Genomic DNA, 24,736 nt, shown 5'->3' on the forward strand with positions numbered 1-24,736 from the left:
ACGGTAGTTACCGTTCTTTCGAAATAATGGTAAACTACTGGCAGCTACAGACGGTAGTATTTTACCGTTCTTTCAAAAAAACGGTAAACTACTGGCAGCTATAGACGCCAGAAGTTTACCGTTCTTTCACAGTATCTATACCGTACTTGCATTGACGGTTACCTACTGTCAGAATTATTTACGGTACAGCTACTGTCATGATTTCAGCCCTTCAGCTCCACCTTCAGTGGGCTGATTACTCATTACCCTCACCTGCTCTGTGCTGCTCCCTATTTAAACAGCTGCTCGTCACCAGCTCAGTGCGAGATCGTCTGTTGCCACTGTCACAGCTTTCAAGCCTTGTCCATGTTCCAAGTAGTCTACTGGTTTCCTGATCCTGCCTGTTTTTTGACCACTGATTTTGCCTTTTCCCTCTGCTCTGAAGATTGTGCCCTCCTGTTGCAGAACCCTGCCTGGTCCTGACCCTGCCTCCTGGTTGCCGTCTATTGGATTACCTTGCCTGAGAAACCCCTGTGCATGACCCTGGACTGTGTTAACGACTAGCCTCTGGTTTGTGGATTTTGTCCCCGTCATCTAGTTCCTCCCTGAGTCCCCGCGGCCCCCCTCGGCCCTTTCACCCTACCCTCTCCAAGCTGGCTCCCCGACCCCTCTGGTCCCCCACTTCCTCACTCACCAGTGTGACCACTCCCTGTGGAACCCACCCCCTTCCCTTTATTTAGTAATACACTTTTTTGATCTGATCTCTGGTCTTGGCTGCGTTTTGGGTTCTGGCTGATTTTGCATACTCGTTACAGCTACTGTGCATTTACAGCAAACCTTTCAAAGTACTTTTCAAAGTAATCAAGTTACTTGAAAAGTAACTTGATTACTCATTGAAACATCCATCCACCATCTAGAAATTGAAAGATCAAACTTTTACATAAGAGATGCTAGAACAATTGGATGTTTAACAGCTACAAAACTAATGAGCTTAGGTGTGCCAGCTGCACTGAGAGTAAGTATTAGCAGGATGAGTAGAAAGTGCAGCAGCCTCCAGCAACACTCAGTGGATGCTAAGGTACTTGTTGGGAGTTTTCTCCTGTAGCTTCTCCCATTGGCTCAGGGCTCATTGACTCCACAGAACTGACTGCAGCTCTTTCCACACTACATTTATCAGCCCCAATCCACAAAGCCGACTATCCTTCTTTCTATCCACCTCCCTCAGCCCCCCACAGACATGTACGCACACACACAACGGATGCTTGCATTGTTCTGACAAACACAGCCATAAAAGCAGAAGGAAACACATTTAAAAAGATAAAAACAGCAAGAGTTTGAGATCCAAACACTTTGAAAGCACACTGTTGTACTTAGTTATTTGTCTTCAAGGGGTCCACACATACAGCATACAATAAATTTAATAGTTGCATTAATGAAGTGTAGAAAGTAATATATTTGTTATGAATGTGTTTTTAGACCCCATACAATACCAAGAAGACTAAAAACCTTTTTTTTGGTTGCTTACTCTAACAAGCAATATGTTTAGAGCAGCAAAGTGACACAATTCAATTTCATCACAGAGGTAACCAGTTTTGGAATATAAATATGATTTACTGAAAACAAAATAAGAATTTTGGTATTTAAACTTATACTCTTTATGGGTTTATTAACTCATAATAAACGTATTATGAGTTTATGAAGTATTAAGTTACTAAGCATTATCCAGAAAGAAGGGAAACAAACAAATAAAGAGTTTAAAGTACATGCTGCACCAAGGTAAAAAAAGATAAAGACGGCTGGGTGATATCTTCATATATCACTCTAAAGCCTAATTCATGATTTTCTAATGCCATTTAAATTCCAGCAATTTACTCTCATGAGTGAATGCACTGTTGTACCAAATTTGACCCAGTGTTATATGTTGAGTTTTCCAGCTAGCTGAGCTCTGTCTTCCTTCAAGGAACAGGCTGGTGTACAAAGCAAAACAAAATAGATAATACTCAGTCCACAAAACATAATCTAGTCAAATAAACAATCTTATATGGATAACATGGTTTAAATCAGTGGTCCCCAACCTTTTTATTACCGCGGACCGGTCAATACTTGGCAATTTTGCTCCGGCCCGGGGGAGACACCGTCAGATAAGGCATCTGCATGTTGGTGCTCCCGCTATAGCCTGAATATACCCAATTTGGGTTGTCTTGGCCCTTTTATCGCAGCCTGTGGGGTTCTCCCTGACTGGGAACGAGAATACAACCTGTTGAATGTGACAGGTAGCCAGTGTTGTGGTCAAGAACACCTAACCCGAGACCAAGACAAGACCAAGACCAGAGTGTATCGAGACCGAGACAAGACCAAGACTTTTAGGGTCCGAGACCAAGTCAAGACCAAGACCTAGGGAAGTCGAGACCGAGTCAAGACCAAGACCAGTGCCGCGCTGGTAAAATGTGAAATATGATCAAAATTACTTCTGAAATTGATCTGAAAGATCCATATTCCCATAAAAACACATAGATATTAAATACTTTATAAATTTAACCAATGTTAAATTTAACAAACTGTTTATTCTGTTCTGCTTTGCTTCCATCTCTGAGCTACGATCTGCGGTGGTCTCGTGCCATCCCTAAAAAAATAACGCCCTGGGTGTTTACCCATGTTGCTCATGTCAGAAACCACCGTCTGCATCATTAAACATAGCAATTGAGGCAAAGCCCTGACGCTCAACTATGAACACTGACCAAGGAGCAACAAGCAAGAAGTAGAGACATGTATGCCAGTAGTTCCCTAACTTTTTGTCCTGCGTCCCCCCCAGTGGTTTCCAAACATTTTCTGCCCCCCCTCCTACAAATAGCTGTGTGGTTGAACAATGTGTTTTTGAGGGGGGGATCGACTTTTTGGGGATCAAAATGAATCTATGTAGCTGAACATAGACAACAACTTAGCCTATAAGCTACTTGTTAACAAGCTTAAGGTGATGTATTGATATTAGCTAGCTAGTCATCTTTTAGCTAACTTTACCTGCATCAAACAGCTTTACTAAACAGTCGGTTAGTTTGGGGGGAAAACTGTGAAAAGTTCTTTGAGTTTTGCTGGTTTGCTGCCATGATTCTAACACACAACTCCGCACAGCAGCAGCAGCAGGTCTCCTTCGCTGCCGCACAGGTGTAAACCCAGCGTCGTAGCGCTCATGTTGTGTTTAAAGGCAGCTCGGAAAAACAGGTTACCACATGTTAACAACGGATTAAACAGTTTTAACTGCTGATAAAAGTGACAGAGGACACAGATGTGGGAAGTGTGGAAGCCCCTACTGTATCAAATTGACAGAGAAATAACAGAGACTTGGTCATTCTAAGGTAAAAACCCAGCGCATACAGTGTTCATGTTTTTTTGTTTTTCTTTTTCATCCAAATAGCTTTCCGCGCCCCCCCTGCAATGGCACGGCGCCACAGTTTGGGAACCTCTGATGTATGCTATTCTGACAGCGTATGGTAATCTGATAGAACAACGGCTCTCAGTGATACTCCAGTCCTATCTAAGAAGTAAGGACCCGTGCAGAAGAATCGTACTGCTCCTGAATGTCGCATCACTACATTGCAGACTTTTGGACACAGCGTTGTCTCATATGTGCGACAAGTCAGTCAACACCTCCGCACAATAATTCAGCGCAGTGAGTGACAACTTTTTTTCATCACAATGCTTATGTGTCTCTATACAGCTAGCTTTGCTAACATCACGTCAACGGAGCGTACCTTTCTTTGAGATATTTTTCTAAGTGACAAAAAAGTTAGACGTAGTCCCCACTGTCTGTGAAAGCAAAGCGCTGCTGAGTTAACTGTAGCCATCGGATTTTTGATGATTTATGCAGCGCTATTCTATTACTATTAGACAGATCTTCTGCCGCTGAGAGAAAACCACTGCGCATGTCTTTGAGCGCCGCGTGCGAGTCAAAGGTGAGGGGGAAGGGATCGGAGTAACAAACACGTAATTGGCAAGTCACGTAATTACTTGGATTTTAATCGGTGCGTTTTGCATCCACTGAAAACAAAGATGTTAACAAATAAACTGGACAGTATGCTGTACGTTTAGTGACATTTTCACAGTTGCGGTCTCGACTGGTCTTGAAATAAAATGCCGAGTCCTCAGCGCCCGAGACCGAGACAAGACTGAGACCAAATGCGGTCGAGTCCGAGACCATCAAATAATGGTCTCGAGACCAAGACCGATCTTGAGTACTATAACACTGCAGGTAGCCAATCAGAAAGCACAGTGACGTAAGAACAGAAGGGAATCCTAAACAGCTGACATATCACGCAACTGAGTCCGGTGGATATCGGAGATGATATGTGGTAATATTTGTTATTATATGTAAAGGTCATTATTATATATGTTTATTCATTAAAAATGTTTAACTATGAAAAAACATAACTCACCTCCAAATCATAGTGCCCACCGCCCACCTCTTTTATCTCTTAAAATGACTCCACAAACTATCACTGTTGCTTCTACATCTTCATCCATGTTTGCTTATTCTAAATTCCTGTTTGCTATGTTGGGGGTTTTACTGGATTATCCTCTGGAATCAGGATGTTCATGACTGGAATCGGTTCATGCGGTGTGTTGCTCCTGCCTTGTGGCTGAACACGAACCAATCGAACCTGTTGTTCTTTTATCAGCTCTGTGGTCACAGAGGTTTGGAGAATTGGCCGACAATTCTTAAATCTTGCCGTCTAAACCAGACTTAAGACTCACAAGCTCTACTCATCTCCTCTCGACCATTTCCCAAACACTCTCTAACTCTGGTCACTATGGTAACGTTTACATATCCCTTCAAAATAAGATACAGATGCGCCACAAAAACGAACATTTTACTTTCGTGAAAATTTTAACTCACGATAACAACTAATGGGAGCCCGGTACCGATTGGTCCACGGCCCGGGGATTGGGACCACTGGTTTAAATGATTCATTTAAACTTAGAATTGTCCGTAAACAAACTCAGACAAAGCATAACTATACTGATAAAGCATATCAAATGTTGTTCAACTTATTTCAGTAATCACATTTATAATGTACAGAGGCTGTAAAGGGGACATGCAAAAAAAGTTATCCTGACCCTAACCCCTTCTCAAGATCCCAATTTAGTAGTAGTAGACAGGCTGAACGGGGTGGAGTATATTAAAGGCTTTTACTCCAGGTCCATCAGGCTGCTGCTTCTTTACAGTTTGCAAATCAGGACACAATGAGAGATGATGATGCAGTCCTATGTTACATAAAGTCCTGTCATTTCTAGATGGGATTGGGGAACTGATGTTCTTTGCTATCCAGTCTTTGATTCTGACAAGTAAACTGGGGAAGCTAGATAGGCATGGATCCTACACGAATTGTTTGAATTCATGATGTTAAGAAAATAAATTTAAAATAAGCTAGTTGTAAAAACTTAACCATATGTTCAATATTAGATAAAATGAATGGTGTTTCAAAATAAGGAAATTCACTTAGAATTATATCCATGGTACAATTAGCGTAATCTCTTATGTAGGATATTTCTATTGAAACATTATACACTAAGTTGAATTAAAATATCTTAGCTTGTCGTTCTAATTTAGAACACGGCTAGTTGCTCTGTGTGTGAGTTTAACCTTTTGACCACTTTGATAAGATTTAACAGCTGGTGTAAAATAATCTGGTCCTGCCAACAGAGTAGAGCTTCCTCTCAGGACAGGGTCATAAAAACATCTGTCTCCATTCAAAAGAAAATAACACTTCTTTGATCTTAGAAACAGCTTTTTACTGGAACATAGTTGACTAGATTTAAATGAACTACCTGAGGACAGTCCCCTAATTTGAATACAGCAGAGAAGGGAAACACGCCCTCCCTCTACAAGTATAGGACCCGGAACTTTAACTTCAGATCGCTCCGGGGTTACCCGTGATGCTGTCTCTGGGGAACGCTGCGGCGGTGAAATGGTTCCCCGTAACGTTTTGTCGTGGTGTGTGGATGTCTGTGGAGTGAGGTAAATATTGAATTGGATGCTGGTTTGTGATTGTATTGAGTTTTGTCAGTTTCATTACTTTTTTGTCTAATAAATGTTGTTTATGTTTTGGACTTGGAAAAATGTTTTGTCTTGTCTTTATGGTTCAGCTGATACAATGACGACCTCAATGAATCCGGGCAGAAGAGAAAATAAAACGAGTCAAAAGATTTTAATTATTCCTCTTCTGATAGTTAACAGTGACCATCCAATAATTGTTTTTATTAAATACCATATTTTACTATTTTTGGGATTCAAAAGAATAAAACATTTCTGTACACTGCTAATCACATTATTACAAATGAAAAAATATACATTTTATTTGTACTAATTAAAATGAAGATCACTTTCTAATTTATATTCTTTTAAATTTTGCAGTCTACATTTTTTTTTAGACACAAGCCTTTATTGAGCCATAAAAAGACCTAAAATAGGGAGGATATAGAAGGAGAAAACATGCAGCCAATGGCCAGAGACCAGGAGTTAAACCTGGTATGGAAGAATACAATCTCTGCACTCGGTGCATTTACTCCATCAACTGAGCCATCCAGCGCTCAGGTCGTTACATGTTGTTTAAGCTGCATGTAAGCTCAGACCACGTCTAGGCCTGGCATTTTTTGCTTGATCTTATTCAAGTAAAACATTGGTCTAAATCAGTGTTTCTCCACCCTGGTCCTCACAGCCCCCCTGCTCTGCATGTTTTAGATGTGCTTTTATTCCAGAACAGCTGATTCAAATGACTGCATGACCATCAAGTACTGCAGAAGCCTGTTAATCACCCAGAGATACAATTCAGGTGTGGCAGAAGGGAAACACCTAAAACATGCAGGACAGGGGGGCCTGAGGACCAGGGCTGAGAAACACTGGTCTAAATCATGGATACATTCAAATTTAACACCTAGTTATGTCTTCACAATATCTGTGTCATCAGTGTTGAAGTCTATTCCTCTGCTGGAGCCTCGCACTAAACCACACTGCAAAGGAAGAGCAAGTCGGGGGTTTATTAATGAAAAGGGCCACAGGTCAACTCAGATACATGATTATAAAGAAATTATAAAACTATTCCTGTTTTAGGTGAGATGTCGTAAGAATATACTAAGTTTCTTAATCTGCTTAACCTGTATTGGGAGCTAATAAAATGATCATGCAGAAACTAGCTATAAAGTATCAGCTAGTATTCTTCAATGTCAAATGGAAAAATACTGAAAAGAATATCAGAGACTAAAGCATGAAGAGCGGTACTGGCAAATGAGTCATATTACTGATAAGTAAGTTGTTCTTTTTACAGCACCATACACTAAGTTTTGTAGCATTTCAATGCCTTTTATTTTACTCCATTTTAATTATATTTTGGACTTGGACCCTAAATCCATTATGCTAATTAACTATTCCTTACTCCTTAGAAATTCACGTCAATATGGGATAAAAACATTTGTGATGATTCATTTTTATCATGTGGTGTACAATACCAATTAATAAAAGCATACTGCTCAAAAAAATATAGGGAACACTTAAACAACACAATATAAATCCAAGTAAATCAAACTTCTGTGAAATCAAACTGTCCACTTAGGAAGCAACACTGATTGACCTGACGAGGGTCCCCGTTGTCAATCAGTGTTGCTTCCTAAGTGGACAGTTTGATTTCACAGAAGTTTGATTTACTTGGATTTATATTGTGTTGTTTAAGTGTTCCCTTTATTTTTTTGAGCAGTGTAGTTAATTCTGCATTAGTTTGGACTTGGTAAATAGGTTTGTTAAGATTAGAAATGTGGTATTCATCAAATATGTTTCTTTCTTCATTGGTGTGTATGTATAGTCCATAAAGCAGAAGTGTTGACATTCATTTCTATAGTGTTTGCCTTGGAAACAATAAAGCTGTATGATATCTTCATTTGATTCCCAGCCAGAGACGGAGCTTTAAAAAAACATCAAAGATTCCTTATTTGATACTGGGAACCTTGGGCAGATAGTCACATCAACCACATTTAGTACCATGGCCCTTATTGAGGGCTAAAGCCAAGACACAGTAATCATGGAGGCTGATTAACATAATGATACAAAGCACTGGGCCAGCTTTGGCTACCAGTCAATGAAAACCATGACCTCCAGTAATTACAACTGGCAGAAAGTGTCTCTCTGTGTGTTTGTCCTTCACATTAAGCACAAATGGAATGTGAAATAATGTTATTATTGTCTGAAAATGTGATGAGTTCATTTGATGGCCACAACCTGACCAAACATCACAACAAGCAAGAAGGTTTGTATTTTGAAGGACAGCTTTCCAACTAAATCAAATGGAAAAGCAAAATAAAATAAAAAAATCTATTTACATAGTATCTGTACAGTCATGGTAAAAACAAGGTACACTCCTTTTTAAATTCTAGGGTTTAACTTGATGCACCTGGGATTTGGAGGAGTTGTTGCTTTTTGTTTCTTCTTTAAACAATGACATGGTGGAGTCCTTCTTGTGTATTAGATGAATCATTTTAGAACCTGGTCAAACCGGAATGCTCCCACGAAGTTTCCTGGTAGCCGAGCTAGCTCCCAGCACTAACAGGCACAGTCAATTAGCATTCACGGCGCTAGTGAATGCTATGCGCTATGGCGAGCATCGCCGATAATTCTCACCCAACTGTATAATGAATTTCGATTTGAAATCCTCACCGTGACTATAATAAGAGCGTGAAGTTGACATCTATAAATAAGCTGTCAAATTGAAAACTTAGATACCTACATAACACTCTCAACAACTCCGAACGTTTTTCCAGTGCGGTTAATCTTTTTTATTTTTCTTTTCCCTCTCTCCTCCGTTACTTCCTGTCTCTTCCCTCTATTCTCCTATCTGCTCCTCACCCTCAGCCAACCACGGACCAGTAAAGTTGCGGTGCTCTACACCTCTTCCTCTTACTAACATGAGCCATTCGAAATAAAATATGGTAAAGATTTCTTTCTGTTTCAACTACATATTTCCCAAATATTTTAACTTACTATATCCTATTACATCAAATACCTGTAAATACAGCTTTTTGTTAACACTTATTTATAACAATTTTAACATATTTAAGCAAACATGTTTAACACATTTTAAATTATTTCACCCTTCATGAACTTAACTCAAAACAAAATACCTTTAATTTAGACTGGGTTTCAAAAGTGACCTTAAAGTACAAAGTCCAACCATAAGAATGACATTACTTGACGATCTGCATCTTGGGTCATGTCTGGTAAGGTATTTTTTGTTCCGTGTTTATGTCCACAATATCATTAAGTTTAGTATTAAATTATTTTTAAGTATTTGAGAGGCTTCTCCTATCTCCATGCAGATAGCAGAATTTTGATCAGGATATTTGAAAGTGTTGGAGTGGAGTCGGCTGTAAAGCTCTTGAAAATGAGATCTGGATCTCAATGAGGTTTACCTGGTTAAATAAAGGAAATAAAAAAATAAATAAATATAAAGCTGTGTAGTGTGTTCATATCTCAAAGTGGTCTCACCCTCACTGCAACTTCAGTTGTACCCTACTAACGTCTGTTTGGAATAAATAAATAATAAATATTTAAATAGCTCAACACAATTAATACTGCAAATGTGACCATCCTTAGCCATCTACTGCAGAAATTATTAATGGCACACATCTTTAGCACATAAATATTTTGTTGATTAAAAGCCAGGTGACCATGGTGATGTGATTTGCTTCACAATAGCTGTGAACAAATCAGAGTTGACTCCGTTACTCTTTTGGTTCATTAGAGTGCATGTTAAGGGTTTAGTGGGAACCTCAGTGGCTGCTGCCACCAAGTCTGTCTGCAGATCTTTCTTTGTAAGTCAGGTCAGGGTTTTTCAACATTATGTTGAAGTAAAATAAAACATCACATTCCAGGCATTTGAAGTGTTCTGATTCAAGTATCTAATGAACAGGTTGATCAGTTGCACCAGGTATAGCTTAGACCACTTCAGGGGGATGAATTGTAAGACTGCATTAAAGAATGATAGAATCTAGTTTAATTCCTATTAGCAGTACTCATTTTATTTAACAATTTAAACTGTTCATGTGTATTTTCTATGCTAATCATATTAATTTCGTGCCTAATTTGCAGAGGCTTAATATTTTAGGTGCCTAAGGTTATTTGAGTTTTTTGGATACTGCTGAAATACTTTTTGGAATGCTTCAGAAACTCACAGCTTTACTATGGCAATAAATGCAGCATCAGTTTATCTATTGGAACAGAAACAACCTTCAGAGATACATTTCTCAACACTTCTGATAAGATGCTTAAATGTATTTGTTTTGTCAAGTTGTAACTTTAAAATGTAAATTGCATTATTATTTAAATGAGCATCCCTGTCTTTTATTTGACAACCATAAGCACTATCATTACAACACCAGTGTCACTGACCAAAAATTAGAGCTCTTGGTGAAAAACATGAGGCTGAATCATTTAGGCTAAATCCAAATCAATTCCTCTCCAGTGGCCATAGGAAAGAACCAAATCGAGTTTCGGCTCTGCTAATACAATCAGCTTGCGGGTGGAGAGAGTATGACTGTGCCATCATGTCTTCCCTAATTTCATTTTCCAGGGCAGACAGGCAGACGATAAAGCCTACTTGGTGGGGTTGGAACTGGAAGGATGCCCAAGGCTACAAGGCATAACTGGATAAGATCATCGCCAAATACCACAGTTGTCAAAGATTTCACAGGACTAAAGTCCAGCGCTGATCACAGTTTAGTAAAGGAGTGAAATAAGACAGAAAGTGCTGAATGATCCGAAATATAAACACAAAATAAATGGTGACTGAAGGGAAATGCTAGATTACAAAACAGAAGTATTTTATCAAAAAGGAAAACTGAGTATAAAAATGATCATTGGTTTAAGCTGTGCTGCTGTGAAAGGTGCTTTTCTCTGTGGTTTTCACATTTGGTGCTAAGTTTCTGAAGCACACATGGACATTCACAGGAGACAATGATGTTTAAAAGGTTTATTGACAAAGATTAATACGAATGAATGCTGGTACATATGCTTCTAGACCAGAAGTCTAGAAGACTTCAGGAAAACGAGAAGTAGATGGTTCTGTAAGGATGGATCAATAAGAGATAATGAGAGGGTTGCTGTAGAATGGAGGACGCCAGGGAGGAGGGAGTGGGATGTGAGGGTGTTGGCTTGTGTGGTAGTTAATCTGATGAGAACTTTGGAGCCCGAAGAACCATGAGGTCTGAAGCAGGTCGGAGAGCAGACAGGTAGTACGCAGGAGGTTGATGGAACTTCAGAGGAGAGTAGAAGTTAAGGCCCCAATATACTCTGATGTACTGAGCGCATTCCATGAACCGGACTGTCCGCAGACGGTTGTGTCTTCATACTCGAGCTACTGATTACCTGAAATTCTCTCGTGACAAATTCCTTTATTTCACACAATCTTAATGAGAAGTAGCAAGTTTGATTAACTATTTGGGCACCTAGCTCGATTTCTCCTCTATCTGAGAAGCTTTAACTCACCTCAGTGCGGGACAGAGAAAGGCAGCGACAAGTCGGTTGATCCGGCAGACAGTGAACCGCTGCCCGCAGCAGCACAGCTTCCTACTGCGGCAGAGGAGCAGCAGGAGGCTGCGCTGGCTTTAGCTGTAATCAGGGATCCATTCAATTAGCTCTGTTTATTATGTTCCGAAAGCACAATTGTGATTGGTGTAATAATTTGTGCACCAATCGAAAATGAGCACATACCCGATCATTATTCCTTGCTGTTGGCACTGGCCGGCTCCAAATGATTGACATGTAACAGCACCAGGTCATTCCTGTACATTATTTGGAATCATTCTAAGCCAACCTAATATCTAAAGAAGAAAAACAATAATAAATATATGAAAAGAAAATGTATAAAACTTTATATAAGTCCATGTGATGACATAAATAAATAGATTTTTATCAGATGTGATACCAGCCTCCTTTATACTTGTACTCATAACAACAAGCTGAAATTCTTCTCCTGGATGTTTCAATTGTGCTGCGCTGTGGTGCAACTCAAAGGCTAAAACACTTCATACCTGGTGGTTGTAAAACACCAATAAGTTATTTACTGATCCTCCGAAAAAAAAAAAGAAGATAAAAACCGAAGAGGGGCCGACAATGTTCGCAGTTTGGAGCAGAGGTTGCGCTAGAGTTTTTTTGTTGTCCGTCAAAGAAAAAAATCATTTTATTTCCAATTTGTAGACATCAAATGAAACATTTATTATTTCTCTGTTAGAACGTTTTTGAAATCAGGTAACATTTCACGAAATGTGATTAGAAGACGGCAGAACTCTGATCGTTTCCTGATCCCTCAGCGGGAGAAAAACCAGCAGAAGCGGATCAGCTGCGCTAGGCCCTCCAAAGTCTCTGGTCCGTTAAAGCGTCCAGATCAGAGATGATTCTCTGACAGATATTGTTCTTAGTCTGATTAATAATGAGCTCCACGATGTTCTCTGTGCGTAAAGTTGAAACTGTCTGAGCACCAAGTGGTCAGCTGATCACAGTCTGGACAGAAACCAGCGAACTGCTCTCTGTTCTTATCCAGATAAGGACGAGGAGGGAATCTGATGTATTTACTCAGTTAAGTTTTTACTGGTTTTGTTTTTAAACCACAATTAAGTGTAACTATATTTTGTATATTTGGCGTTTGTCATCTCATGTGTGATTAATTGGAGCGTAACCGTGGAGCATTTATGCACATTTATTGCCCAGCGCTCTGCGCTTGTTTCCGTCTAACAAATCTGCACTTTAATTTCTTTCCTCTCTCAACAGTCAGCTGTTATTCCTCTACTTAAACTACAATAAGTAGATCACATTCTCTTTCGGTTTTCTCTGTGTGCTCCAAACTCATTAAATGTAAACTCAGTAGAAGCCCGAACACCATCAGGCAAATAATTCTGGTCCGACCCGAACTATTTTTACCTGTCAAATTACCTCTCAGAACATATTAACATAAACTATTTAGCCCCATTTTTATGCGGTTTAGTTAATATTCACCTAATTGAATCTAGATCCCATCACACATAAAGCAGATAAATACATCTAACTTCTTCTCCGTAGTGACACAAACCACTGACTGTGGCTCCATTAACTTACAATAAATTAAATTAAGCGACTTCACTTAAATTACCAGCACTTCACCTGCAGGGGTCTGAATGCACAGCTTCACAAATTCTTCCTGGTCGCATCTGCAGAGAAACCTGATCTGGTTCATCTACAGTTAGATCTGTCTGAACCAAACCGAACAATTGAACTCTGCGAGATTTTTTTTTCTTATTTTCATTTTTTTTTAACCTTGTGCGCAGTTCGGATGTGCGTTTTTGCCAGGATTTTTTATTTATTTATTCTTATTTTTTTTGCGTGGTTTCGCTCCTCCAAAACGAACAGATGTTACATCTGCAGCGCTCCTCCTGAGCATCGCTCTCCTTCTGGGTGCGGGAGAGTAACATCTTCACCTCCATTTGTTAAAACTGCTCCCCAACTAGCTCCGCCACTGGCTCCACAGACAACATTTCACAAGTAAGGGGGACATATTATTGTGTATATATTGTGATTGGAATATTACATTACTGAATTTATGTCCACTGGAGAGATACCAGCTAATATTAGCTATAGTGCTTGGTGTAATACGGGTTCAGCCGAAATGAAAGTTAACTGATATTCTGTAAATCTAAAAAATTAATTATTCTCTAACATTGACTTAGATTATCTGACACAAGAGCCTATATTAGAAATGAAACAATGTAACACATATTATAAAACTTATGTGTTATAACATTCAGCAGCAAAGTTTACACAGGTGGTAAAGACTATTTACTATTTATTTACTATTTACTATATGTAATTCTTTCACTAGTAAGATACATCCCAAATCTTCCGTGTTTGTTTTGAAAGTTTCCTAAAGACACAATGTGAGGAAGAAGAGGGAGAATCTATAAAGAGAGACGGATTCACTGCAGCACGGAAGAATCTCACATCGGATTTTGGACTCAATCTCAGCTGCTGAATCTCTGAAGCTAGAACTCCTCTGCTGAAAAACATACACACACATATATATATATATATATATATATATATATATGGCAGTATGCCCTGTAGGCTTTGAACGCACCACACAAGTGCCTGAATCTAATTGGTTGTGGCGCTCGCTGGCTGCCTGTATATAAAGGGCCCTCCCTCACCTGGTTGACATGACGTTGTTTTCCTTCCGGTTCAGACCTCTGCGTTTGTTGGTGCTGCACGCTAGCTGCAAATTAATGCGCGTGCTCAAACAATGCGCTTAACGACACTCTGATCGCCGATCAATCGTCCCTCTGGCCGCCTGTACAAGCTCCACGTCTCCTCCTTCCTGTTAGAGGCACTACATAAAGAGCTCAGTGCCGCTGCTGTCTGTCCTTGGCTGGCTGTTTGTCCTGGGTCGGCTGTTTGCCTGCTGTTCTGGTTGTCCACCTGTCATCTGGATAGTCTTTCGGCTGCCTACCTGTCGTCCTGTTTGCTGGCTTCATGCCCGCCGCCCGGATCTGCGTAAAGCGGGCTCCTATCACTCGTCCAGTGTGGCTGATTTGGGCTGATTGGTGACCAGCTCGGACTGATCCTTCTAGTGCCGCTTTGAGTGGCGTCTGCTACAGCGGATCGGTTCCTCCCAGGACAGACTTTTAATTCGGACTATTGCTGCTTGAGTTGTTGTGGACTGAACTGTATAATTGTATTTGTAATTTGAATGTTTCTTCTATTTTAAAAGGAACGGCCAGCTCGTGGTGTTGGTGGTGGACTTTCTGGGTGGTGGTACTACTTCTGGTTTGGTGCGTGATTTTCTTTTGTTTTTCTTTGTTTTGTTTGCTGTTTCTTTTCTTTTAGGACACTACCCCGAATTTCACTCCCGTCTCTGAGTTGAGCCATAACTGATTTTTAAGGTGTGAGTGATTTTAGATTAGTATTTTTGATTAAACAATTGTGGAATAAATAAAAATGTTGAATTGTGAGATTGTCTCAAGGGTCTGTGTGCCTTAAGGGTAACTTTTTAGTGCTTTTAAATTTAAGTTCCCAATTCTTATCACACTGCTCCTGCCACACACACACATTATATATATATATATATATTCATACATACATATAAACATGTATCCAATATATATTATTCAGTATTAATCATTATTTAATTGTTTGTATAGTTATATAAATATGTATTGATATTGCAAAATAATTTATTAAATAAATTATGAACGACTGTGGGCTTTGTAATATGCTCATCATACATCAATATAAGAATATTCCATTCCTATTCTATTGTTATAGCCATCCATCCATCCATCCATTTTCTTCCGCTTATCCAGGGTCGGGTCGCGGGGGCAGCAGCTTCAGAAGGGAGGCCCAGACTTCCCTCTCCCCAGCCACTTCTTCCAGATCCTCCGGGGGAATCCCAAGGCGTTCCCAGGCCAGCCGAGGGACGTAATCCCTCCAGCGTGTCCTGGGTCTTCCCCAAGGCCTCCTCCCGGTGGGACGTGCCCAGAACACCTCACCAGGGAGGCGTCCAGGAGGCATCCTTACCAGATGACCGAGCCACCTCAACTGGCTCCTCTCGACGTGGAGGAGCAGCGGCTCTACTCTGAGTCCCTCCCGGATGACCGAGCTTCTCACCCTATCTCTAAGGGAGAGCCCAGCCACCCTGCGGAGGAAACCCATTTCGGCCGCTTGTACCCGTGATCTCGTTCTTTCGGTCATGACCCAAAGCTCATAACCATAGATGAGGGTGGGAACGTAGATCGACCGGTAAATCGAGAGCTTCGCTTTTTGGCTCAGCTCTCTCTTCACCACGACGGACCGGTACAGTGCCCGCTTCACAGTAGACGCTGCCCCAATCCGCCTGTCGATCTCCCGTTCCCTTCTTCCCTCATTCGTGAACAAGATCCCCAGATACTTAAACTCCTCCACTTGAGGCTGGACGACCCCCCTGACCCGGAGAAGGCACTCTACCCTTTTCCGGCTCAAGACCATGGCCTCGGATTTGGAGGCACTGAGCCTCATCCCGGCCGCTTCACACTCGGCTGCGAACCGCTCCAGTGAGAGCTGCAGATCACGTTCCGATGAAGACAACAGGACCACATCATCCGCAAAAAGCAGAGATGCGATCCTAAGGCCACCAAAACGGATCCCCTCAACACCTCGGCTGCACCTAGAAATTCTGTCCATAAAAGTCGAACGCCTTCTCCAAGTCCACAAAACACATGTAGACTGGTTGGGCGAACTCCCATGCACCCTCCAGGACCCTGCTGAGGGTGTAGAGCTGGTCCAGTGTTCCACGACCAGGAAGAAAACCACACTGCTCTTCCTGAATCCGAGGTTCGACTATCCGACGGACCCTCCTCTCCAGGACCCCTGAATAGACCTTACCAGGGAGGCTTAAGAGTGTGATCCCCCTGTAATTGGAGCACACCCTCCGGTCCCCCTTTTTAAACAGGGGGACCACCACCCCAGTCTGCCAGTCCAGGGGAACTGCCCCCGATGTCCATGCGATATTGCAGAGTCGCGTTAGCCAACACAACCCCGCAACATCCAGAGCCTTAAGGAACTCCGGGCGGATCTCATCCACCCCCGGGGCCCTGCCACCGAGGAGCTTTTTGACCACCTCGGCGACCTCGTCCCCAGAGATTGGAGAGCCCAGCCCAGAGTCCCCATGCTCAGCTTCCTCAACAGAAGGCATGTTGGTGGGATTGAGGAGGTCTTCGAAGTATTCCGCCCACCGGCCCACAATGTCCCGAGTTGAGGTCAGCAGCGCACCATCCCCACTATAAACAGTGTTGGTGCTGCACTGCTTCCCCCTCCTGAGACGCCGGATGGTGGACCAGAATCGCCTCGAAGCCGTACGGAAGTCTGTCTCCATGGCCTCTCCAAACTCCTCCCACGCCCGAGTTTTTGCCTCAGCGACAACCCGAGCCGCATGCCGTTTCGCCCGCCGGTACCCATCAGCTGCTTCTGGAGTCCCACAGGCCAAAAAGGCCCGGTAGGACTCCTTCTTCAGCTTGACAGCATCTCTCACCGAAGGTGTCCACCAACGGGTTCGAGGGTTGCCGCCGCGACAGGCACCAACAACCTTGCGGCCGCAGCTCCGATAGGCCGCCTCGGCAATGGAGGTACGGAACATGGTCCACTCAGACTCAATGTCCCCCACCTCCCCCGGAACGTGTTCGAAGTTCTGCCGGAGATGAGAGTTGAAGCTCCGTCTCACAGGGGACTCCGCCAGACGTTCCCAGCTGACCCTCACTACACGTTTGGGCCTGCCAGGTCTGACCGGCTTCCTCCCCCACCACCGGAGCCAACTCGTCACCAGGTAGTGGTCAGTGGACAGCTCCGCACCTCTCTTCACCCGAGTGTCCAAGACATACGGCCGCAAATCCGATGAGACGATGACAAAGTCAATCATCGAACTGCGGCCTAGGGTGTCCTGGTGCCAAGTGCACATATGGACGCCCTTATGCCTGAACATGGTGTTCGTGATGGACAATCCGTGACGAGCACAGAAGTCCAACAACAGAACACCGCTTGGGTTCAGATCGGGGGGGCCGTTCCTCCCAACCACGCCTCTCCAGGTCTCACTGTCATTGCCCACGTGAGCGTTGAAGTCTCCCAGTAGAACAAGGGAGTCCCCAGGAGGGGCACTCTCCAGTACCCCCTCTGAGGACTCCAAGAAGGGTGGGTAATCTGAACTGCTGTTCGGCCCGTAAGCACAGACAACAGTCAGAACCCGTCCCCCCACCCGTAGGCGGAGGGAGGCTACCCTCTCGTTCACCGGGGTGAACCCCAACGTACAGGCGCCCAAATGGGGGGCAACAAGTATGCCCACTCCAGCCCGGCGCCTCTCACCGTGGGCAACTCCAGGGTGGAAGTACGTCCAGCCCCTCTCAAGGAGACTGGTTCCAGAACCAGAGCCATGCGTCGAGGTGAGGCCGACTATTTCTAGCCGGAACCTCAGCCTCGCACACTAGCTCCGGCTCCTTCCCCACCAGAGAGGTGACGTTCCACGTCCCAAGAGCCAGCTTCTGCAGCTGAGGATCAGACCGCCAGGGTCCCCTCCCTTGGCCGCCGCTCATAGCACAATGCACCCGACCCCTTTGGCCCCTCGGACAGGTGGTGAGCCCATCGGAAGGGGGACCCACGTCTCCTCTTCGGGCTGAGCCCGGCCGGGCTCTGTGGGTAAAAGCCCGGCCTCCAGGCACTCGCCATCGTGCCCCACCTCCAGGCCTGGCTCCAGAGTGGGGCCCCGGTGACCCGCGTCCGGGCGAGGGAAAACGCAGTCCAAAGTTCGTATTCATCATAGGGGTCTTCGGGCTGCACTTTGTCTGGTTCCTCACCTAGGACCTGTCTGCCTTGGGTGACCCTACCAGGGGCATAAAGCCCCAGACAGCATAGCTCCTAGGATCATTGGGACACTCAAACCCCTCCACCACGATAAGGTGGCAGCCCAAGGAGAGAATTGTTATAGCCACTAAGCATATTTAAATATGCTGAACTATGTATTAAAAACATACTTAAAAAATACAATTGTTTATAAATGTAGCTTTGATAGATGTTTGAATATGGTTTCCAGTAACAAAAAAGCGTGTTATGATCGATTAAATGCGCTGATACATCATTATGCTGCTAAACACATAACGCTGAGTGGAGTGGTGGACCGCTCCAAGATGGCCGCCCAAAATCTCATCAGCGACAATAGGCGAGAGCGGCCATGAGGTGTCTATCCTTATATTATGTCCATGATAAAAAATCTATCCTTGCGCGGACATGTCCGACGGACGTCTGCTTCGAGTCCGTGTGGACCTCCGCGGACTGAAGTGCGCAGAGTATATTGGGGCCTTTAGCCAGCAGGATCTCCATGGTGCCCTCTAGTGGACACCTAAGGTAAGCCAGAGATTAACAAACCACACTAAAACAACAAGCCATTCTTGATTTTAATCAATTGTTTCTCTTTCGTACTTCTGTTCATAGAAATGCAGAATTTTTTGATTTTTTGATTCATACGTTTATTGATATTTTTGCATATGGAACAAAGGTGTTTACATATTCCCGGGTGTAAAAGTACAATGTATTCACTTTTACATGAATGACCATAAACAAACTGCTTACACCATTGACTTTAAAATGAATGTTTTCAGGGTGTGCTGTGGTGGCGCAGGGGCAAAGCACAACCCACATATGGAGGCCTTGTGGTGGCAGTCGCAGGTTAAATTCCTGGCCTGGCAACATTTGCCGTATGTCTTCCCCCTCGCTCTCATTACCTTATTTCCTGTCAAGCTACTTTCAAATAAAGGCCACGAGAGCCAAAAAAATCCTTTAAAAAAAATTATGTTTTCAGAAACAAAGAACACATACAGAACACCTTCAATAGTAAAACATAGTGAAAGAAAATTAATAGTGAAACAACATGTACACATGCATATATACTGTATATATACTTATACACACATGCACACCTCTAAAGGGGGAAAAGTAAAAAAAGAAGGAAAGCTGGGTGCACAGGGGGGATTACATTTCTGCATTGAAGCAACAAACTCAATAAATGGTTGCCATTTAGAGTAGAATTTGTTCAAGTTTCCAGTTTTTGTTTATCTAATTTTCTCGACTTTCATAAAGGACATGACCTCATTTATCCACATTGTGCTGGATGGGGTTATAGCTGATTTCCAGTTACAGAGATGGTGGTGCCTAGCGATCACAGAGGTAAAAGCTATCACTTCCAACTCTTGCTGAGTATTGACTATATTGCTCCGGGAGACCAAAGATACCAGTGTGAGCTGAAGTGTCAATAGTTCTCGAAAGTACAACAGACATGGTGTGAAAGTAAATTTGCCTTCTGAGAGCTGAGCATGTGAAAAACTTATGTGCAAGATTGGAGGTTGAGCTTCCACATCGGTTGCAAACATCTGCCATAATTGGAGAGATCAGTGCCAGCCTAGTTTTTGAATAATGACATCTGAATACACTTTGAACTGTATCAAGCTCAGGTGGGCACATACAGAAATTTTGTGAATGGCTGTCAGGGCAGCCTCCCACCAATGGTCATCAAAAACCAGCCCCAGTTCACGCTCCCAGGCTCTCAAAGTGTTCGTAGTTAGAAAAACATTATATGATTGAATCGAGTTATAAATCTTTGAAATTAAAGACCTTTCTAGGGGATTAAGTTGTACAAGTTCACCCCACGGCTGCTCAGGTAGCCGATGAGAGAAGTTGGGAAACAAGGATTTTGCACAGGCCCTTATCTTCCATCCATCCATTTTCTTTCACCCTTGTCCCTCAGTGGGGTCGGGAGGGTTGCTGGTGCCCATCTCCAGCTAACGTTCCGGGCAATAGGCGGGCCCTTATCTGAAAGTATCTAAACAAATGGGAGGGTAGGACATCAAATTCAGAAGCCAAATCAGTGAAAGAGCAAAACAACCATTCCCTATCCACCTTATTCCTAGTCCCCACGAGGCTTTGCGTGATTTATGGGCACGACTTCCGCCGCAAACTGTAACCGCCATTTGTTTACATGTTAGCAACTCACTAACCAGCTTTCCACAGAGGATTTAGTCTATAAAATATGTGGGAACACCAGCTACCAAAGCTTAAATGTGGCAATATTGTTTTACCGCTACTTACAGCTAATGCGGGGAAGGATGGCGACTTGAAGAAATTGTCTCATTTCTTCAAGTCGCACTAGCAAATGTAGCTACCCGCACTAGCATATGAAGCTACTTCACTGACTCAGTTGCTTTGGATGCAGATGCGGGTTTTTTTCTGTTGACTTTTTGTCCACACAAACAGTGAGCACACCTAAAGTATTCTGGGTTCTCTCTACAAGTTTAGAATTTCTAGCCAAATTCTTTTTGTTTCCTCATCTGTTGGTAGGCGATGAAAACTACTGCCTTTGTTTTGGGTGCACGTTCAAAACACTCTTGCTGCAGCCACAAATTAAAAACTTGGTCTGATTGTTAGAGAACAGCATAACAGTTACCCGAGCTTTGAAAGGGCAGACACTTTACAGTGGCAGGTTGCTCTCCATAACAGGTTAATGTGTGATTCAGTTCGGTTCTAGTCCAGTGGGGAGATTCTCCATATTACGCCCTAGTAAAAAAAGTATACTTTAGTATACTAAATTTTAACATACTTTAGCATACTTTGATTGATGTACTTAAACTGTACTATTTTGGAACAACTTTTTTGTGCTTAGTATATTTTAATAGTATTAAATTAAAAATTTTAGTATACTTAGTATACTTAAACATACTTTTTTTGGAACAACTTCAAGTTGTACTTGGTATACTTTAAGTATACTTTTTTATGTAGTATTCAAGAGCTTGATTAGTATATTTTGAGTGTACTAATTCTGTCATAGAATTATATTTAAAATATACTTTAAATATACTGCTAATATATTAGTAATGTATTTAAATTACACTTAATTTTTAGTTTTGATTTACTGCTATTGCTAATAAAGTACAATTTTAATTACTCATAATTTGTCTCTATTCCTACTTTGTTATTTTGTACATGACATGCATAACTACACTACAGTACTTACATTGTTCTAGGCTACTATTACATGGAAAGATTAATTACACAAGATGATCAAGGTAATTCAAATATTTTGTTTTATTACTGACATTTTAAAACTGTCTAATTTTACACACAACTTTATGAACTTTACATAAATTATCAGTTTCCACGTCAAAAGTGAACACATGAACATGAAAATTTAAGTGTGACAAAAAACATTAAAGTTAATACTTCAAAGAACAAAAATTATAATTACATTGTGCTTTCAATATATTACCATTTTGGTAACACTTTATTTGATGGGGTGTGCATAAGACTGACATGACACTGTTATAAACATAACATAAAACCTTTCATCCAACTTTTAAAGCAAATTATCATTAAAATTGTCATTATTTACTGAATGACACTGTTGGTATGTTCCTAATATGAGTGAGGATCAACGACAGAACATTCCCATTCACTGGACCTTACAGAAACCTACAAAAAAGAATAATAGAGCAATTAAACAGAGAAAACATTTGTATTTTAAAGAGTACAGAAAAATGGCAAATAAAAAATTAATACTTACAATTTCAAGACTTGGACTCGCCATGTATGTGACATCATCAGAACTGATGATGATTGGGACCAGATGCCTGGGGTGGAAAAACATTTCTGGGTGTCTTCTTTGCCGGTTTACAGTCATGGCCAAAAGTTTTGAGAATGATTCAAAAGTAAATTTTTTACAAAGTCTAGTACTTCAGTTTTTATAATGGCAATTTGCATAAACTCCAGAATGTTATAAAGAGTGATCAGCTTAACAGCAATTAATTGCAAAGTCAATATTTGCCTAGAAAATGAACTTTATCCCCCAAAACACATTTCAACTTCATTGCAGCCCTGCCTTGCTAACATGGTTTCAGTGATTGCTCCATTAACACAGGTGTGGGTGTTGATGAGGACAGGGCTGGAGATCAATTTGTCATGATTAAGTAAGAATGACACCACTGGACACTTTAAAAAGAGGCTGGTGCTTGGCATCATTGTTTCTCTTCTGTGAACCATGGTTATCTCTAAAGAAACATGTGCAGTCATCATTGCACTGCACAAAAATGGCCTAACAGGGAAGAGTATCGCAGCTAGAGTATCGTTGACTTGTTGAGGCCAGTCAACAAGGCTTACTGAGGCCTTGTTGACTGAGGCTCTACCTCAGTCAATAATCTATAGCATCTTCAAGAACTTCAAGGAGAGAAGTTCCATTGTTGCCAAAAAGGCTCCAAGGCGCCCAAGAAAGACCAGCAAGCGCCAGGACCGTCTCTTAAAAGTGTTTCAGCTGCGGGATCGGGCTACCAGCAGTGCAGAGCTTGCTCAGGAATGGCAGCAGGCAGGTGTGAGTCCATCTGCACGCACTGTGAGGCGAAGACTCTCGGAGCAAGGCCTGGTCTCAAGGAGGGAAGCAAAGAAGCCACTTCTCTCCAGGAAAAACATCAGGGACAGACTGATATTCTGCAAAAGGTACAGGGAGAGGACTGCTGAGGACTGGGGTAAAGTCATTTTCTCTGATGGATCCCCTTTCCGATTGTTTGGGACATCTGGAAAACAGCTTGTTGGGAGAAGACAAGGTGAGCGCTACCACCAGTCTTGTCTCATGCCAACTGTAAAACATCCTGAAACCATTCAAGTGTGGGGTTGCTTGTCAGCCAAGGGAGTCGGCTCTCTCACATTCTTGCCTAAAAACACAGCCATGAATAAAGAATGGTACCAGAATGTCCTCCGAGAGCAACTTTCCCAACCGTCCAAGAGCAGTTTGGTGATGAACAATGCCTTTTCCAGCATGATGGAGCACCTGGCCATAAAGCAAAGGTGATAACTAACTGGCTCAGAGAACAAAACAGAGATTTTGGGTCCATGGCCTGGAAACTCCCCAGATCTTAATCCCTTTGAAAACATGTGGTCAATCATCAAGAGACGGGTGGACAAACAAAAACCTAGGAATTCTGACAAAATGCAAGCATTGATTGTGCAAAAATGGACTGCTATCAGTCAGGATTTGGTCCAGAAGTTGATTGAGAGCATGCCAGGGAGAATTGCAGAGGTCCTGAAGAAGAGGGGTCAACACTGCAAATATTGACTTACTGCATTAACTCATTCTAACCGTCAATAAAAGCTTTTGTTACTCATAATATGATTGCAATTGAATTTCTGTATGTGATGAAAACATCTGACATTCACACATGAAAACCAGTGGGCAGCAGATCATGTGGAAATATAATATTTGTGTCATTCTCAAAACTTTTGGCCATGACTGTACATTAGAAGTAGAAAAAAATAGTCAGCAATGTCATAGAATCAGTTGATGTTGGCATTAACTATGAAGCTGTTTTAAGTGTGGACTTAAGGAGACAAACTACCTTAAAACTTTCCATCCATGATCTGAACAGGCTGATCCTTACAGGGTGGTGAGGGGGGCTGGTGGTGCCCATCTCTAGCAGCCATCAGATGAGAGGCAGGGTTCACCCTGGACAGGTCACCAGTCCATCACAGGGCCCTGAAAGCCAACTTTCGACTTTTTTTTAGGGCAAAATGAATGTACATAGCTGGACATAGCAACAACATCAGAAGCCTACAGGCTACTTGTTAAGCTTAAGGTGCTGTATTGATATTAGCTAGCTAGTCAACTTTTAGCTAACATTACCTGCATCCAACAGCTTTACTCAACTCAGTCGGATAGTTTGGGGGAAAAACTGTGAACAGTTCTTTGCGTTTTGCTGCCTTGATTCTAACACCTGCGTAGCTCTGCGCAGCAGCAGCAGGTCTCCTTCACTGCCGCACAGTTGTAAACCCAGCGCGAGCATTGTAGCGCTCATGTTGCGTTTAAAGGCGGCTCGGAAAAACAGGTTACCACATGTTAACAAAGGATTAAACAGGTTTAACTGCTGATAAGAGTGACAGAGGATACAGATATGGGAAATGTGGAAGCCCCTACTTTATCAAATTGACAGAGGAATAACAGAGAGTTAACCCTAACCCTTCAGTATGATAAGTGACTGATTTACAATTATATGTTAAGCATAGATTACATGATTATTATTAATTGAATTGAACATGATTGTATATAATTACAAGGATGAAGTGAAATATATTTAAGTGCAAGACATGATTTATTTGAATAGAAGAAGTCTTTTATTTTGAAGAATGCTTAAGTATCTGGTT

The sequence above is a fragment of the Poecilia reticulata genome, chromosome 20 (genome assembly GCF_904066995.2).
Source record: "Poecilia reticulata chromosome 20, P_reticulata-male-v2, whole genome shotgun sequence".
In the NCBI taxonomy this organism is placed as follows: Eukaryota; Metazoa; Chordata; class Actinopteri; order Cyprinodontiformes; family Poeciliidae; genus Poecilia; species Poecilia reticulata.